Source organism: Pimephales promelas, chromosome 10 (assembly GCF_988280905.1).
Source record: "Pimephales promelas chromosome 10, fPimPro1.hap1.1, whole genome shotgun sequence".
Taxonomy (NCBI): Eukaryota; Metazoa; Chordata; class Actinopteri; order Cypriniformes; family Leuciscidae; genus Pimephales; species Pimephales promelas.
Window position 1 is genome coordinate 16116318 of NC_142778.1, and position 15864 is coordinate 16132181.

Here is a 15864-nt window from a genome sequence, read left to right on the forward strand (position 1 = left end):
CTGCAATATAACTGAAGTATTACTTAAATACAACTGCAGTATTACTGTAATACAACTGAAGTATTACTGCAATATAACTGAAGTATTACTGAAATACAACTGCAGTATTACTGCAATACAACTGAAGTATTACTGCAATATAACTGAAGTATTACTGCAATACAACTGCAGTATTACTTAAATACAACTGCAGTATTACTGCAATATAACTGAAGTATTACTGCAATATAACTGAAGTATTACTGCAATATAACTGAAGTATTACTGCAATACAACTGCAGTATTACTTAAATACAACTGCAGTATTACTGCAATACAACTGAAATACAACTGCAGTAGTACTATAATACAAAATACAACGACAGTAAAATGAAATGCTACAAATAAAATGCTGTACAAGTACAATATTTATTTTCACACATATGAATTAGTACAGAAGAAGAACAGTGAAACTGCAATGTAACAATTGCAACCAATTTTGGCATTATTCAGGCAGGTTTCGTTTTTTGAATAGCTTGTCCTCGTTGTTAAGCTTGGTTCGGATGACTGCCTTGAATATTAGATGTAGACACATTGAATTTCTTTTGGATGTAGTCTGAAAAAGAAAAGAAAAAAAGATTCAGAGAAACTCTCAAGTTTCAGTTACACTCTTCAACACAGGCATTAACCCTTATGCTGCATTAGGGACATTTTTGGTCTTTTGCAGTTTAATTTCTTTGACCATTTTGGCTGTTTTAATGCAAATGGTATGAAATTTGGCAAAATTTTGACTTTTTGGATACATGTAAAAAATGTGATCCCATTTTGCAAAATATGTATAACACACACTGTGTAGATCAAATAGTAACACTCAGCACCATAAAGACCAAAAATGGCCCATTGAAACCCATTAAAATGTTTAAATCTGAGGCTGTCAGTAATACATGAAACATGATTTTTGCACAAACATCCTTTCATTTTGAAGCAAAAGCATTATATTTGCATTATATAGTGTATTCCACCAGATGACGTCACTACATATTTATTCCCTATGGGTGGAAATGCACCTTATTTTAGGCAATAGGCAATGTTTAATAGGTGGCCATTTTTGGTCTCTAACGCGCTAAGTGGGATTTTTTGCAAAGTGGGACTGTGATAATCCAAATCCAAAGTTTTCTCTTTGCATTTAGTTTATTGAAAATAATTGAATTTTTGTGTGTTTTCCTCTTATACAAATCGATGGTTTCGCAAACAAAACTGGTAATTAAAGGGTTAAAATCCTGAAATTGAATACATTTTTGGTAGTTATGATGAGGACTGATGCTGGTTAAAAGATTTAACTTGGTAAAAGTGGAAAATAATAATAATATATAATATTTTAGGCAATGTTTAATATGTGGCCATTTTTGGTCCTTAATGCACTCAACGGTGTTAAAAATCTAATGCAGCACAAGGGTTAAACTGAATCTTGAATGCTGGTGTCACCAAGCAGGGTTCTCAAGTTTGAGCAAAAGCTTGGAGTGAGATCACACGTGGTTAGGGGAGGAGCCATAATGAAGCCCCGCCCCACCCATCCCCGCCCCCAATTTTACCCATTGTTCATAATTAACCAGAACAAATTAAAATTATAACAATTAGTAAATCTGATAAATGACAGAGCAATTCATCACATCAAATACTCTTTAATGCAGTATTACAAATATAGCCAACCAAAAATATAACAAATCGCTCCAAACAGTTCAAACAAATCTTTAAAAATTGCATTTTGATTTTTGAATGCGTCTTCTATCTAGACGAATGATTTATTGTGTGGTGGGACATTGAGAACAAATGGACAGATTAGAGTGCACCACCTCTTCCACTGTCTCCTCCTATAATCTGGCAACCTTTTTAGGGGGCTTACCCTTTGGTGCCCAAAATGACAAAATATCTTTCTGCATTTTTCCTGACATCTTTGAAAAATACAAATTCAACATTATGACAATGATTAAATATTACCCAGAGCAATCTGCTGTAATACATCCTTATGTAACTAGAAAGACTATTAATATTACAGTATAATATAATTTAAAATAAAATCAGTAAATCTTCATTCCTTTCCATACCCACTAACATTTCTCTTAGTTTCAGATAAAGCAAGATAGCCAAACTGAGCCTGGTTGCAAAGTAGTTGTAGAGTTTTTGACTGCATCAATAATAATGTACGATGGGCTACATATTAAATGTTCTAGCCCAAAAATGTTAGACGAGCTTCTTCCAACTTATCTTCTTCTCCATCACGACACATGTGTTCGCGCGATGTTGTTGGTTACCTAGTAACGAACGTACGGTGGCCGAGGATGTTCCGTCCATTTCCGTGTGTTCGCGCTACTGAATGACATGTCATGTATAGATCAGTGGTGCACGCAGCGCGCATATATGTTGCCTAGTAACGAACGCAATCTGGCGGAGATACGCGCTGGCGGCAGGAAACTTCACTTTGTTTGCCTGCGCCTCGTATACAACGTTAGAAAGCTTTCAGCCAGGACAACTTGGTTGGCATTGCCTTCAGCATGAGAAAAACACAGTGTGGCGTGTGAGCGTGTGAACCGGTCGAAATGCGTGTGTCTCACGGCCAATGCGTGAAACTTGAGAACCCTGCACCAAGTGTTTGGGGAAAGTATTCATACTGTTCCTAATTATTCTTTAATGGCATATTGGTCAACATTAATGCCAGGCTATGAACATTTCAAGTAAAAGAAGTTAAGGTAACACTTAACTTCTTAAAGCCTTTAAGTATAACATTAAAATACCATTCAAAATGATGGCAAGATTTTAAAAGAGTGTCTTGCAACACAATCTTAAAATAAAGTCTTCACAAAAATAGTTTTATAAACTGATAAACCTCACATATTTCAGCCTTCAAATAATCTTTTATAAAAAGATTGAGTCAAAAAAGATAAATTACTGACATTCACGTGCATCTCCCCTTATCTTTTATTAATAATAGTAAAATTCGGGCCGATTTTCCTGTTGCATCTGTCGTTGCTATGCAACCATGTACTGCGCTCTCCACAACGACGAAGAAGTTTTTTCACCACTGAGAAACGCTTGCTGTAAGTCTCCTACAAAATTTATTCACGGAGAAGAGAAAAACACCCGTGTTTGGGTGCACCGCGATCCTTCATGTTGACTGAGCTTTCAGTGTTGTTACGGAAGGGGCTGATTGGTTGGTTCTTCATGACCTGCGGTTCGTTTGCGGCATTGTGAATCTGAAATGGTGAGATTTGCGCAGATCATGCGCAGTCGTGAGCAGGAAGTAAAGCCGCTAAATCAAGGCCGCGCCCTCCTTCGCGCTGAATCAAACGCAAGCACACGTCCTTCGTTCTTCTCCAATAATGTCTGCTGATTGCAAAACCTCGTTAAAATAAGGTAAATACAACTACTAACCACATAATCAACATTATTAAAAAAAGTCCGCTGTTGGTTTCAGTGACTACCTCGCACAGAGAACCTGTCAATCATAGCTGTCAATCATGTCAGAGCACCGTTTTTTATCATCAAATAACTAACTAAAAACAAACTTATTTTAAAAACGAACACTTGAAATTACATCAACGTGATAGAAACTACAGTAAATGACAGAAACTATCTTTGGAAAAAGGATATGTGAAGTGTAATTTAATTGTTTAGTTGGTCTCGCGTCCCATTGAATAACATGGGGAGGCGGGGGTTATGAGCTATACTAGGACCGGTCACAGGGGGGCGATCGAGACGTTTTGGCTTCACTTTTGGGGGCTTGTGCGGCACGCTTGGTTTGAACCGGTTTGAACCCCTGCTCTAGAGCTCCGCTTTGTAGGCTACGACTCAATACTTTTTTGCTAATTTGTAATAACTTTCTGTGGCCAGAGTTTTGGCAAATGAACGAGGGTAAAATCTTTTTTAGACCTGACTAAATCAAATTTAAGACCTTAGTTTTTAAGGCCTTAAATTCAAAGTTGAGAATTTTAGACTTTTTAAGACCCCGCAGATTGACAGTGCACATTATAATGCATTACATATTTTCATAAATAATTGTGACTAAAGATAAAAGCTGTAACGACTCAGGGGCGGGTCTGATCAAGGGGAATTGACATGCATTATAATATTTGCAGATTCATTGTTACATCTGAAATTGGTAGTTTGTCATGTGTTTTAATGCATTTCACATTATAAAGACAGCATAAGTATTTTAATTATTATAACTGTGGTTAAATGGAAACACTTTCTATGAAGACAGTTCTTTCAACAATTCTTTAAAGGGTGTAAAAACATTGAATTAAAGTGTTTTTATTTTAAATCTTGATTTAATCCCTGCCTTACTCTAAAAGCTATTAATATACCAATTAGTAATTATATACTTGGACTGAAATAAAAAACATTTTTGAAAAATAATAAAGCAACTGATAAAAATCCAAAATATCTAGTCTTTAGAAATACATGACAAGTTAAGTTACCGATTAAGATGGACAATTTGTGAGCTGGAAGTGCCTCCTTGCTGGTCTCTGCATTGGATGCCTTTCTTCCATTTAGAGAGTGGGTGGCAAGAGTTTCTCGCCCAAAGATTACAAGGAGAAGCTCGTTTGTAAATTTTTTTAAATCTTGGGGATTGATCTTGTCAAACTGGCTTTTCTTGATCCGCACTCCTTCACCCAAATTGATGTAATCGTCTTCCTAGCAGGGAGAACAGATTTTTTAATTTTATTTTCTAAAACAGTAATTTTAATGAAAGTTGACCACCACAGTGACAGATTGTAGGCTGGTACAATCTAAAACAAAATGGCTCAGAAATGCCATTTAGAATAAATTTTCAAGCTACAGAACCAACCATAATTTGGACAATGATTCTTTTTTTTTTTTTTTTTTTTCATCACTTCTGTTTCACTTTGAAATGATACTATTTCCTGATACTACTGTGAATATTGACTCTTAGTGTTTTAATTATGTTTCCATATTTCAGAAGCTTGGTGTGTAGGGTCTAAACAGCAAAACAATTACAAATACTTATGGTTTGCCCTGTATAGAGTTAAAAACAACAACAGCAACCACAAGTTGTTTTATGCAAAAGAGGTAGATTTTAACTCACCTTTTCTCCAGAATTGAAAATTCTGATAGAAAATACAATACAATACAAAAACTGCATAATTGGGATTCACTTACCTGCCCACTTCCTTGAGCAGAGCATGGTTCTTGAATTTGAGAACCGATGTTCTGAGAAGATGAGGTCTGCGGAGTGTCAGGCTTCTGCTTTGACATCATTTTTAATTCGGCCACGGTGTCTTTTAGTTCCTGCACAACATCATGCATTTCTGGAAAACAGCAGAGCAACACAATCATGTTTAAATACTGTACAGTGAAACAAGATAACACGCTCAGAAATTACAGGCAGTCGCAATGTAATACTTCGCACTGGGTGAGTGTAAGAGTGTGGCTTAAATAGAGAGTCTGGTGAGGTGCAGGTGTGTGTGTAATCAGTCACTGGGATGAGGCATTATGGGAAATGGAGTTCTGGAGAAGTGATCAGTTCTGATGTGGAGTGCCCTCTGGTGATTCTCTGGGGCACTCCAACTGGTGATCGTCACATAGCCCCACCCCAAAGAGCGGCTTCCAGACGCTCAAAACAAACAAACAAACAAAACTGTCCAGGTGGGCGGTGGAGCAGAGGCGGATCTGGGGGTGGGATGGAGGGCCAGGTCCGTGGAGCAGAAGAGGAGCAGGTGACAAGAGCGTATCAGGCTGAGCAGGCGACCTGGGCGGAGCAGGCTGTGTAGGCGAAGGCCAGGGCGGAGCTGGACGAGGCGAAGACCAGGGCAGAACTGTCGGACCCTCAAACGTCCAAGGCGAATCAAACTGTGGGCATGACCAGGGCAGAGCAGGCTGTGGACGTGACCAGGGCGGAACTGTGGGACCCTCAGGCGGCCACGGCGGTGACGGTCCCTCAGGCAGCCACGGCGGTGAAGGTCCCTCAGGCAGCCACGGCGGTGAAGACCCCTCAGGCAGCCACGGCGGTCAAGACCCTTCAGGCGGCCACGGCGGTGAAGACCCCTCAGGCGGCCACGGCGGTTAAGACCTTTCAAGAGACTACGGCGGTGACGACCCCTCGGCTGCCCACGGCGGAGAGGACCCCTCGGGAGGCCACGGCGGAGCAGGATGAGATGAAGGCCATGTCTGTATCGCCTCCATGGCCCTCACAAGGTACCTACTGCCCCCCCCCAAAAAATACTTTGAGAAGTCCACAGGGAGTTGAAGGGCACAGCTTGAACAGAGCTTGAAGGACACCGGCAGGGCGAGGCGCAGAGGCGGGGCCGGCAGGGCGAGGCGCAGAGGCGGGGCCGGCAGGGCGAGGCGTCCTGGTATGCTCACCGAAGCCTGGCGAACCGAACGAACCCTCCTTTTCCTCCTGCGGCGGCGTTTCACTTGAACTGAAGACTTAATCACATGAACTGAAGACTCATCGTGACTCACTTGAACTGGATACTCATAATCACTCACTTGAACAGGAGATTCATCACCCGTGAGGCTTGAGTGAAGTGCAGGCTCGTCAGGGCTGACGGTGAGCGCAGGCTCGGCAGGGCTGACGGTGAGCGCAGGCTCGGCAGGGCTGACGGTGAGCGCAGGCTCGGCAGGGCTGACGGTGAGCGCAGGCTCGGCGTGGCGAGGCTCTGGAAGCTCTGCTGAGACATGGCGAAGGTGAGCGATGGTTCTCTTGATAGCACGAGCTGACATCAGCGGGGGGTCAGCCACGCTGGAAACAAGTCCTGGATGGCCATATACCGATCCGATGGCTGGATTGGTGGGTGTAGTGTGGAGAAACTCAGTCCGAGGGGATACTGTGGGTTCACGGGGTTCCTCATCTACCATACCCACCGTATACACTGAACCGCTTAACAGAAGGGCCAGTTCAATATAGCTCTCTAATGTCCCGTTAGGCTCATGCAAGGGCATGAATGAACTGAGCGGTTCTGATAGCCCTCCTCGGAAGAAGATCATCAGGCAGTCCTGGCTCATAGAGGTGAAAGGTGCTAGTTTGATAAAATCTTCTACGTACTCCTCAATCAAACGATTCCCCTGACGGAGACACAGAATTTGGGCTGATGTGTCCATGGCTGGTATCCACAGGGAAAGCCGCTGGATCCTAGTGTGGTGAAGTATTCTGTTATGAACTGGAAGACTCAAGGGGATCCATGTGCAGCTTACATTTATTGGTCAGAGTAGTCAAACAAGCTTGCGTCAGAACCAGCAGATACAGCAGTGAAGACAGGGCTAAATCGAAGTACAATACCAGGCAGATGATCAGGGCAGGCAGCAAACAATCAAGGTCATAGAACAAAGCAGAGGTAACGTAGGCAGGCAGCAGACAGGGAGATATCCAAAACAGGCAGGGTCACAAAACAATCAGGCAGAAACAAGATAACACGCTCAGAAATTACAGGCAGTCGCAATGTAATACTTCGCACTGGGTGAGTGTAAGAGTGTGGCTTAAATAGAGAATCTGATGAGGTGCAGGTGTGTGTGTAATCAGTCACCGGGATGAGGCATTATGGGAAATGGAGTTCTGGAGAAGTGATCAGTTCTGATGTGGAGTGCCCTCTGGTGATTCTCTGGGGCACTCCAACTGGTGATCGTCACAATAGGCACCATTTATTCCCTTGGTCTTTCATTAAATAGTCTAACCTTAAATCAAAATAAAATAATTGGGGAAAATATGAATATGAATTGATAAATATATTATTGGAATACAGTATATGGACTATACTGTATGTATACCAAAGTTATAACCTTCACGTTTAGGGCTAATCAACTGCTAGGTGTGCATTACATGATTTTAATACACGAGGTGGAGATAAAGAACCAATTGTGTAATGCACACTGAGCTGTTAAACCTGTGCACAATTTTACCAGAAGAGTAAAACTAACAGTTGCTTTTCATTAGTTTTTTGGCCTATGGCTCGTTAGATCTAGCTTTCTGCGCACTTTAAATCAGGCACAGCATCTTTCTAATGAAGCTGTCAATTTAATTACTCCAAGAATAGTGTCATAAGATCTTGTTGCTTAGAAATGTAATGCTTCAGTATGTGAGAGCCCAGACAGCAAACTGACATTGAATCAACGTGGAAATGACGTCTCTCATGACATTGAAACAACGTTGATTTTGCTCATCGAATTAACGTTGAACCAACATCGGACGCGGCATTCTTCAAAGCTAAATGAAAATCGAAAATTGGTTTGCTTTAATAACGTTGAAACAACGCGTTGATTTCAAGTTGATTTTCCGTTAGTTTTGAAAGAATGACGCGTCTGACGTTGGTTCAACGTTAATTCGATGAGCAAAACAATGTCAGATCAACGTTGTTTCAATGTCATATTTCCACGTTGATTCAATGTCAGTTTGCTATCTGGGAGTGCTACACGATCTCTGTGTCCGAGTGACTTGCTGTGTTTGTGTGTGTGTTCTACAATAAAAGCAGCACATCATGTTAGAACAGTGATTAAACTGACTTGTAACTACCTGCACATTCATTGTTTTAATGCACACCTTCCAGCCAATCAGAATTGAGAAGTCCAACAGAACATGGTATAATATAGACAAAGAAGAGAGTTCACAAGTAGATAATTGAGAATATTTGCTACGGTATAGCTAGATTTCATTACCTTTCGACTCCCTCATATTTTAAATCTTCCTTTAGCACTTTAATTTCATTTTTTAACTCCTCTATCTTTTCAGCCATGTCTGAACTCTTACATGGTTGAGGAGACAAAGGACTTGGTCCACTTGATTCCTCCAGCACTCCCACAGAGGTTCTTGGTTCCTGAAGTACAATATCAGTTATGTATTTTAGCTGTAACGATAATCTGCTTGTTTACATCAGGTGTCTTCAATAATGCTCAATCATCACTCAATTATTCACTTAATAATCTCATTAACTTTAACTGCTTTAGTGTTCATTTAACACTCAGCTCAGAGTTTAATTGGGCCGTTTAAAAAATTACTTAACTCCATTATGTTACAAGAACAAATTGTTTGTTTAACGTAACCCAGTTATGTGCATCCTGACCTGTTGACATAAAAAGTTAATTAAAGCCAACATATCAGAACCTGTTGACATAAAAAGGTTAAAGCCAACATATTGTTTGAGTGTGTTGAAGTTACATGAACAATTTATTTTGTTTAACGTAGCCCAGTTATGTGCAACCTGTTAACCTAAAAAAGTTCATTAAAGCCAGCATCCTGCTCACCGGTATTTGAGTGCAGCTTTGTTTCACTGCAGCCATTATCTTCTGTTGAATGATATTTTTGGTCTTCTTTTTTTTGTTTGTTACCGGTGCATTTTCCTGAAAATAGCAATCACAATAAAAAAGTATTCCAGAGAAATGTCCTTTTCTTTTCTTGCTTGTGTACAGTGCTATGGAATTAAAAAAAACTGATCTGAAACAATTTAGTACATGTACAGGCCTACATGTAACTGGATTACTTGATCTCATTTAAATACGATCTAAAATCAGGATGATATTAGTAACAAATTGTGAGTGAGCTTTGCATTTACCAGGTCCAGAAATGAAGTCTCGCCAACATCTGTTGGGGGCCTTTTCACTTTCTCTCTTCTGCCCTTTCCTAATGCTTCCTCTGTAGCAAAGAGCGGTATACTGTCAAAGGCACAGCCCTTTTCAATTTTTTTCCTCAAGTCAATTAGGGGCTGACGCTCTCCTAGAAACAAACAACATACACAATACATTCAGTACAGTTTTGTTTATTCCATTATTATAAATGTCATAGGTTTTCACTTGTATTTTAATTGATGAGCTTCAATGACAGCATATTACATTTGTCTATACACAAAGGGTTGTAACTGGTTGGAATGAGATTTTAATGATATCCTGCGATTAATGAGTCTAACTCTGTCTCACTTTATTTCTCACCATATTTGAAATTAGTACAATGGAAAGAATGGTTAGTTTACTTCTGGTAATTGTATTACAAAAAAAACATATAGATTACAGTGAATTGAATTGAACAAAATTGACTTCATGATCAGCCCTCAAACGTCTCTGTGCTCGTGCAGCATCAGAATCAGCAGCTCACGTCACGCCACCTGGTTGCGCGCTACAAAGTACAAATCAGTACAGAAGCAGCATTTTCCCCTATTTTCTTAACTGTATTTGAATAAAATTTCAATTAATGTGTTTGTACATCTCTTTAAATTAACTAACTAAAGATATGAGGACATACAGCCTACTCACCGCTAAACTGGATGACTCGACAAGGCCAACACTGCAGCTCGGCTGACGAAGTTTTCTTCCAGAAAACATATGCTTCCTCTCGTTTGTCCCACTTGTGAATGACATTGGGGTGTAGTTTGGTCATATCTTTGTGTTTTAGTTTTGAGAGTTCACATATGTGAACGGTGTTGTCTGTGAAAAAATCTACCAAAACGTATTTTATTTCCATCATAAACTAACGATGACGCTGACTGACAGTTTGCTCATCAAGGATCAGCTGCTCTCGAGACTCGTTGTCAGGGCAACGATCACGTTGGCGCGAAAGAAGATCTCGCGCTCTTGCAAATTATCTATGCGGGTGAAATGTCCAAAAGGCGAAAAAAATACAAATCTTTTTTAGAAGATGACTCTATTCCAAACAGAAAACATCCCAGAAGAAACAAGTACAAAATATTTCTGGAAAAGGATGAAGAAGAACCCCCCCGGAACACAAGTGTAAGGAGAAATACCAGCGAAAGTAATGTTACTTCATCTCAGGTAAAATCAATAAAATTCAAGTATCAGCCAATATAACCTGTAATTCAGTTCTGTTAATATATTAATATTGTTTTTAATTATTATTATTAATAATAATTATAATAATAATAATATAATAATACACATTTTGCAATACACAGAGTAGGAGAAACTAGCTATAAAGCTGGCGGGTCATTTGTTTTTCTTTAGACACACACAGAGGACCAAGTTGGTGCTGACTCTGAAGAAGACACACAACTGTTCTGCAGAGAAGAGGCAGCTAGGCAATTCACTGAGGTATTAAAAAATATTTCGTTTTCTCTCGATTTTACAGATTTCTTTATTGTAATATTATTATTATTTATTTCATTTTAATTTGAGGCTATCCATGCAGTCAATCCATTGCAGCACTTTGTAATACAGTTTAGTTAACATGAACTAAGAATGAGCAATATACTTCTACAGCATTTATTAATATTAAAATTAATTTCAATCTATTCCATCTCAGATAGGGGTATTACTTTATTTTATTTTATTTTTACTCTTAACTGTTTTTATTTATATTGATTGTCTTTGAATTTACATTGTGTATGAAATGTGCTATATAAATAAATGTGTCTTGCCTTGCCTTCAACATTTACTTATACATTATTAAAATCAAATGTTTTATTACCATTAGTGAACAGCAATGAACAGCTGTATTTGTATAAACCAACAGTATGCCTAACATAGATTAATAAATACTGTTACAAATATTGCTCATGGTTAGTTCATGTCAGTTAACACATTAATGTTAACAAATGAGACCTTATTGTAAAGTGTTAACAATCCATTTACAGTTTACTATTGTAAGAAATGTAATATTTTTCATTTAAATTTTTCTTCAGCCAGATGACATATCAGGTGGTGATATAGAAGATGAAGAGGAAAACACACAATGGTTGAACAATGAAGAGGTAACTATTACAGGGCATAGTCTAATAAATTATGTTTACTTATGCAAATGTGCTATAATGTACATATTCTGATCATTTTGGACAGTGTCTAAATTAAACATTTTTTTAAGCTTTACTTTTTATGATGAAGTCATTCTTTATCAATATGTGTTTACAGTAACACAGATAAATAAAAAGTTGAGTAAACAAAAAAAATAAATAAATAAGAAAATTAAAAAAAAACACTGCAAAGCATTTGAGTTACAACTTTCAAAAGGCTGAAAGTTTTACTGGTTGTTCATCAGTAAGTTAAAGTCAAGTTAAATCAACCTTCCCCTGGATACACTTAATGGGATGTTAGCGCCAAGTTACTGTACATACAGTTTGTCTGAAATCACATATTCTCAGAGTAGGTACTATATTTAAATTTGAATTTAATTTGCAAAGTTAAAAACAATATGTTTTATGTGTATGGTGCATGTAATCCAGACATACTACATCTGTCATGTTGTCATTATCATATGACTAATCAGCAACAGTTGCACACCCCTTCACCTCCATTCACAAATACTCTCTCCCATGGCTTCATGGAATAGTAAAGTGTCTATCAAATGCACACTTCAGAATCTCACCGGAAGTAGTAGGTCGTCCTGGGACTTATGGCCTACTGTTTTTTATTTTATTTATTTTTTTATTTTATTTTTTATATGCATTCAGACTGCTGGCATACTGTTTTTCGCTCGTTACATAGTAGGTATTAGATTACAAGTATTAGATTTCAGAAGCAGCAATAGTGCACCTTTACTAGCAACAGAGCATGTGCTAGTGTTATTAGAAATTAGCTTATCACTGCATCAGCAACTACACATTTACTGCTTTTAAATAAAACAACATGCAGCATTTAGCATCTTTTATTGGCTCATCCTTGATTTATTTACAGGCTCTAGTCTTCACCAAAACACAGACAGATACCCTTTTAAACTGCAGCATAGTAGAAAAGTAAAAACTAAGATTTCATTTTGTGCAAAAACAAATTAAAAAAACTTCATTTTAACATTTATTCTCCTGATCAATTGTGTTCACATAACTATTTTTCTACTAAGTGTGATGAACTTAATATGATGATTAACTGAGTGATATTAACTTCTATCGTTTAGTAAATTTGACTGTTTTACAGTACATCGCTGTATTTCAATTCACATACAGAGGTTTACATAGACTTGATCCTTAATATGTGTCCTTACCTAGATGATCCACAACCGTTTTCTGGTTTTGTGAAAGTTGTGCATGAGTAATGTGGACAAATGGAATGTAAAATGACTTAAAATGATCATACATACATTTATTTACTTCTCATTTTTCATCTTTAGCATAGCAGTTCAACCCATCCCGAGAATGGAAATATCCCAACCACCACTTGTATCCATGATGGAGACCAGCCTTTGTACCCTGGAGCCAAACTTTCAAAAGGTGAAAGTCTGACTGCACTTCTGGGCTACATGCTACGCCACCATGTGACCAAGGCAGGAAGTGAAGATTTACTGCATCTGCTGCATATGCTTCTCCCTGAAAATAGTTTGCCCTACACCAACTACCTGTTCAAATGTGCTTTTGACACAACCAGCTGGCAGTTGCATCATTATTGTCTGAATCCTGACTGTGGAGCTTACATTGGCACACTAGATGTAGAGAGCGTACTATGTCCAATGTGTGATACAGAATGCAAAGTATCAGAACATCTGAGTAAAGTTTATTATTTGATGTACACCCCCTTGAGAGATGAAATTAAAAATCTTTTTGAAAATCACAACCTTCATGACAAACTATCACAGAAAAACAATTCTGATTGCATTCAAGATGTCAGTGATGGTGCACTGTATACGAGAATTCCAATGCTGACAGACGAGAGCAATATATCTTTGACATGGAATACAGATGGTGTCCCAGTGTTTAACTCTTCAAGTTATTCAATGTGGCCAATTCAGTGTACCATAAACGAGGTAGCTCTGTCTGAACGGAAAAACTTTGTGTTGGTGCCTGCACTCTGGTTTGGGCAAACCAAGCCAAAAATGGAAAGTTTTCTAAAACCATTCATCGAAGAGTGCAGATCTTTAGAATCTGCAGGTGTTGTGTGGTACAACACTAAAACAAAAACTTATGAATGTTCCAAAGTTGCTGCCATTCTATGCACAGTTGACTCTGTTGCAAGGGCTCCAGTGCAAAATATCAACCAGTTCAATGGGGGACATGGCTGTAATTTCTGTACTCATTCTGGAGAGAGAGTGGAAAAGGGTGATGGGTTTACCAGGGTCTACCCACTTTCAGTACCCATTGCTAGTCTGAGAACACACAAGGGCATGATCCATGATGCAGAACTGGCCTCGGTAAATAACCCAGTCAATGGTGTTAAAGGACCAAGTCTTTTGACCACATGTCTTGAAGTCCAAATGTCTTGAAAGAGATAGACAGACGTTTGAAATCAGTGCGGCCACCTAGTGAGATAACCCGACTGCCACGTTCTGTAATAGAACGGAAAAACTGGAAAGGAAGTGAGTGGAGAACATTTCTTCTAATCTCTCCGTTTATACTGATGGGTTTAATCCCCTCACAGTACTTCCACCACTGGATGCTACTAGCCTTTGCCATTTATCTGCTAACCAGTTCACAAATTTCACATTTGAACATCAACAAAGCTCACATGGCTCTTTGTGAGTTTGTACTTCTAACCGAGTCTCTGTATGGGAAGCAAGAAGTATCTTACAATATTCATCTCCTCACCCACTTAGCTGAGAGTGTCAGAAGACATGGACCTTTGTCCTTGACGTCAACATTCGTCTTTGAAGGACATAATGGTAGACTGCTCAAACTTTTCAATGGAACACAACATGTACCATTGCAAATAACTCAAAATCTAGCAAGACTAAAACAGCTAAAGATTTTAGCGAGAGTTTACATTGCAGAAGACTCCCCGGCACATGAATACGTTTCATCAGCACTTCGGGGTTATTCCTTGTGCAAAAATGTTTCACAGGTCAGTGGCTGCAATTTTTTTGGTCATGGTCAGGTGAAAGAGCTACCACTGTCTCAGCAAATCTTACTACAGAATTCTGGAATTCATACAGAACAAAATCAAGTCACCTACTTTCAGACGTTTGTTTGTCATGGGACACTCTACTCCACTGATCAGTATGACTCAAAATACTCCAGATGTAATTCTTTGGTAACCATTGGGCAACAGGTTGCAAAAATTGAACACATCATTGTTGTTCAAACACAGACCCACCCCCAAACAACCAGTTTTACTGGTAAGGTTATCAAATCAAATTCAAGCCTTTCACAAAAAGCGAACAGAATATGTTTGCATGGATACTCTTGTCACATTCTGTGCAAGCTACAAGGCTGTACTTCCATCTGAAGTAACAAACAAATGTATAGAAATTGCAAAAAGACGAGATGGGTTTGTCATTTTGCCCTTACCAAACACATATGAGCGAGATTAACAATAATCAGAACCAGATTTATTTTGACACACCCTCTCAACGTAAATGTGATGAGGTTAAAATAAATGCTTTGAGAAAAGAATGTTTGAGGTTGAATCATAAGGACAAATTGAGTAAAATTGCATTGTGTGTGCTTACCCATCTATTAATTAAAAGAACTCCATATAAATGGTCTAGATTTCTTGTATTAACTGCATGTTTTAATCTCAGAATGTGACAAATGAAATGTGTGTATTAAACGTACAAAACGCAATACTAATAAACATGAATTGAAAATCACATGTGCAATTGCTTAATTAAAATAATTTTCTTAAGTAATCTTAAACTTATGGACTGTCACTATAACATGGCCAGAAAATAGCTTACTGGGGCATTATGGCATATTGCCAGTTTTAGACTACTAAAACACGTCACACATCATTAATCTAAAGATTTCATTTTCCCATCAAGAATGTTTATTTGCCTGGAAATGAGTTTCCCACAACAAATGGAGCATGTTTCATATCCGTTTATTCTACGCGGGAAAGGGTCACATTTCCCACCTCGTTTCTCCTCAATCTACTTTGATACTTCCTTGTGCTCTAACCATCTCCTGAGATGCTTCCCTGTCCTTTAATTATATACTTTGATTGTTCCCTGTGCTCCCGTGATGCTTTCCCAGAATGATCTTCTGTGATTCTTACCAAAACCCCATCAAT

At 38.6% G+C, this 15864-nt stretch overlaps 1 long non-coding RNA gene and 1 pseudogene across 2 annotated transcripts; one reads left to right on the forward strand and one right to left on the reverse strand.

Moving 5' to 3' along the window:
• Nucleotides 1-4629: 4629 nt before the first annotated feature.
• Nucleotides 4630-9884, reverse strand: LOC120461513 (uncharacterized). Its single transcript, XR_016145433.1, has 4 exons — nucleotides 9543-9884; nucleotides 9235-9330; nucleotides 5158-5306; nucleotides 4630-4671 (listed from the first exon to the last, which is right to left on the reverse strand). It is a non-coding gene; the product is annotated as an uncharacterized LOC120461513 (long non-coding RNA).
• Nucleotides 9885-10334: 450 nt separating this feature from the next.
• On the forward strand, nucleotides 10335-15166 carry LOC148977356 (uncharacterized; annotated as a pseudogene). Its single transcript, XR_016145434.1, has 4 exons — nucleotides 10335-10752; nucleotides 10942-11028; nucleotides 11619-11687; nucleotides 13037-15166. The product of XR_016145434.1 is annotated as an uncharacterized LOC148977356 (transcript).
• Nucleotides 15167-15864: the final 698 nt, after the last annotated feature.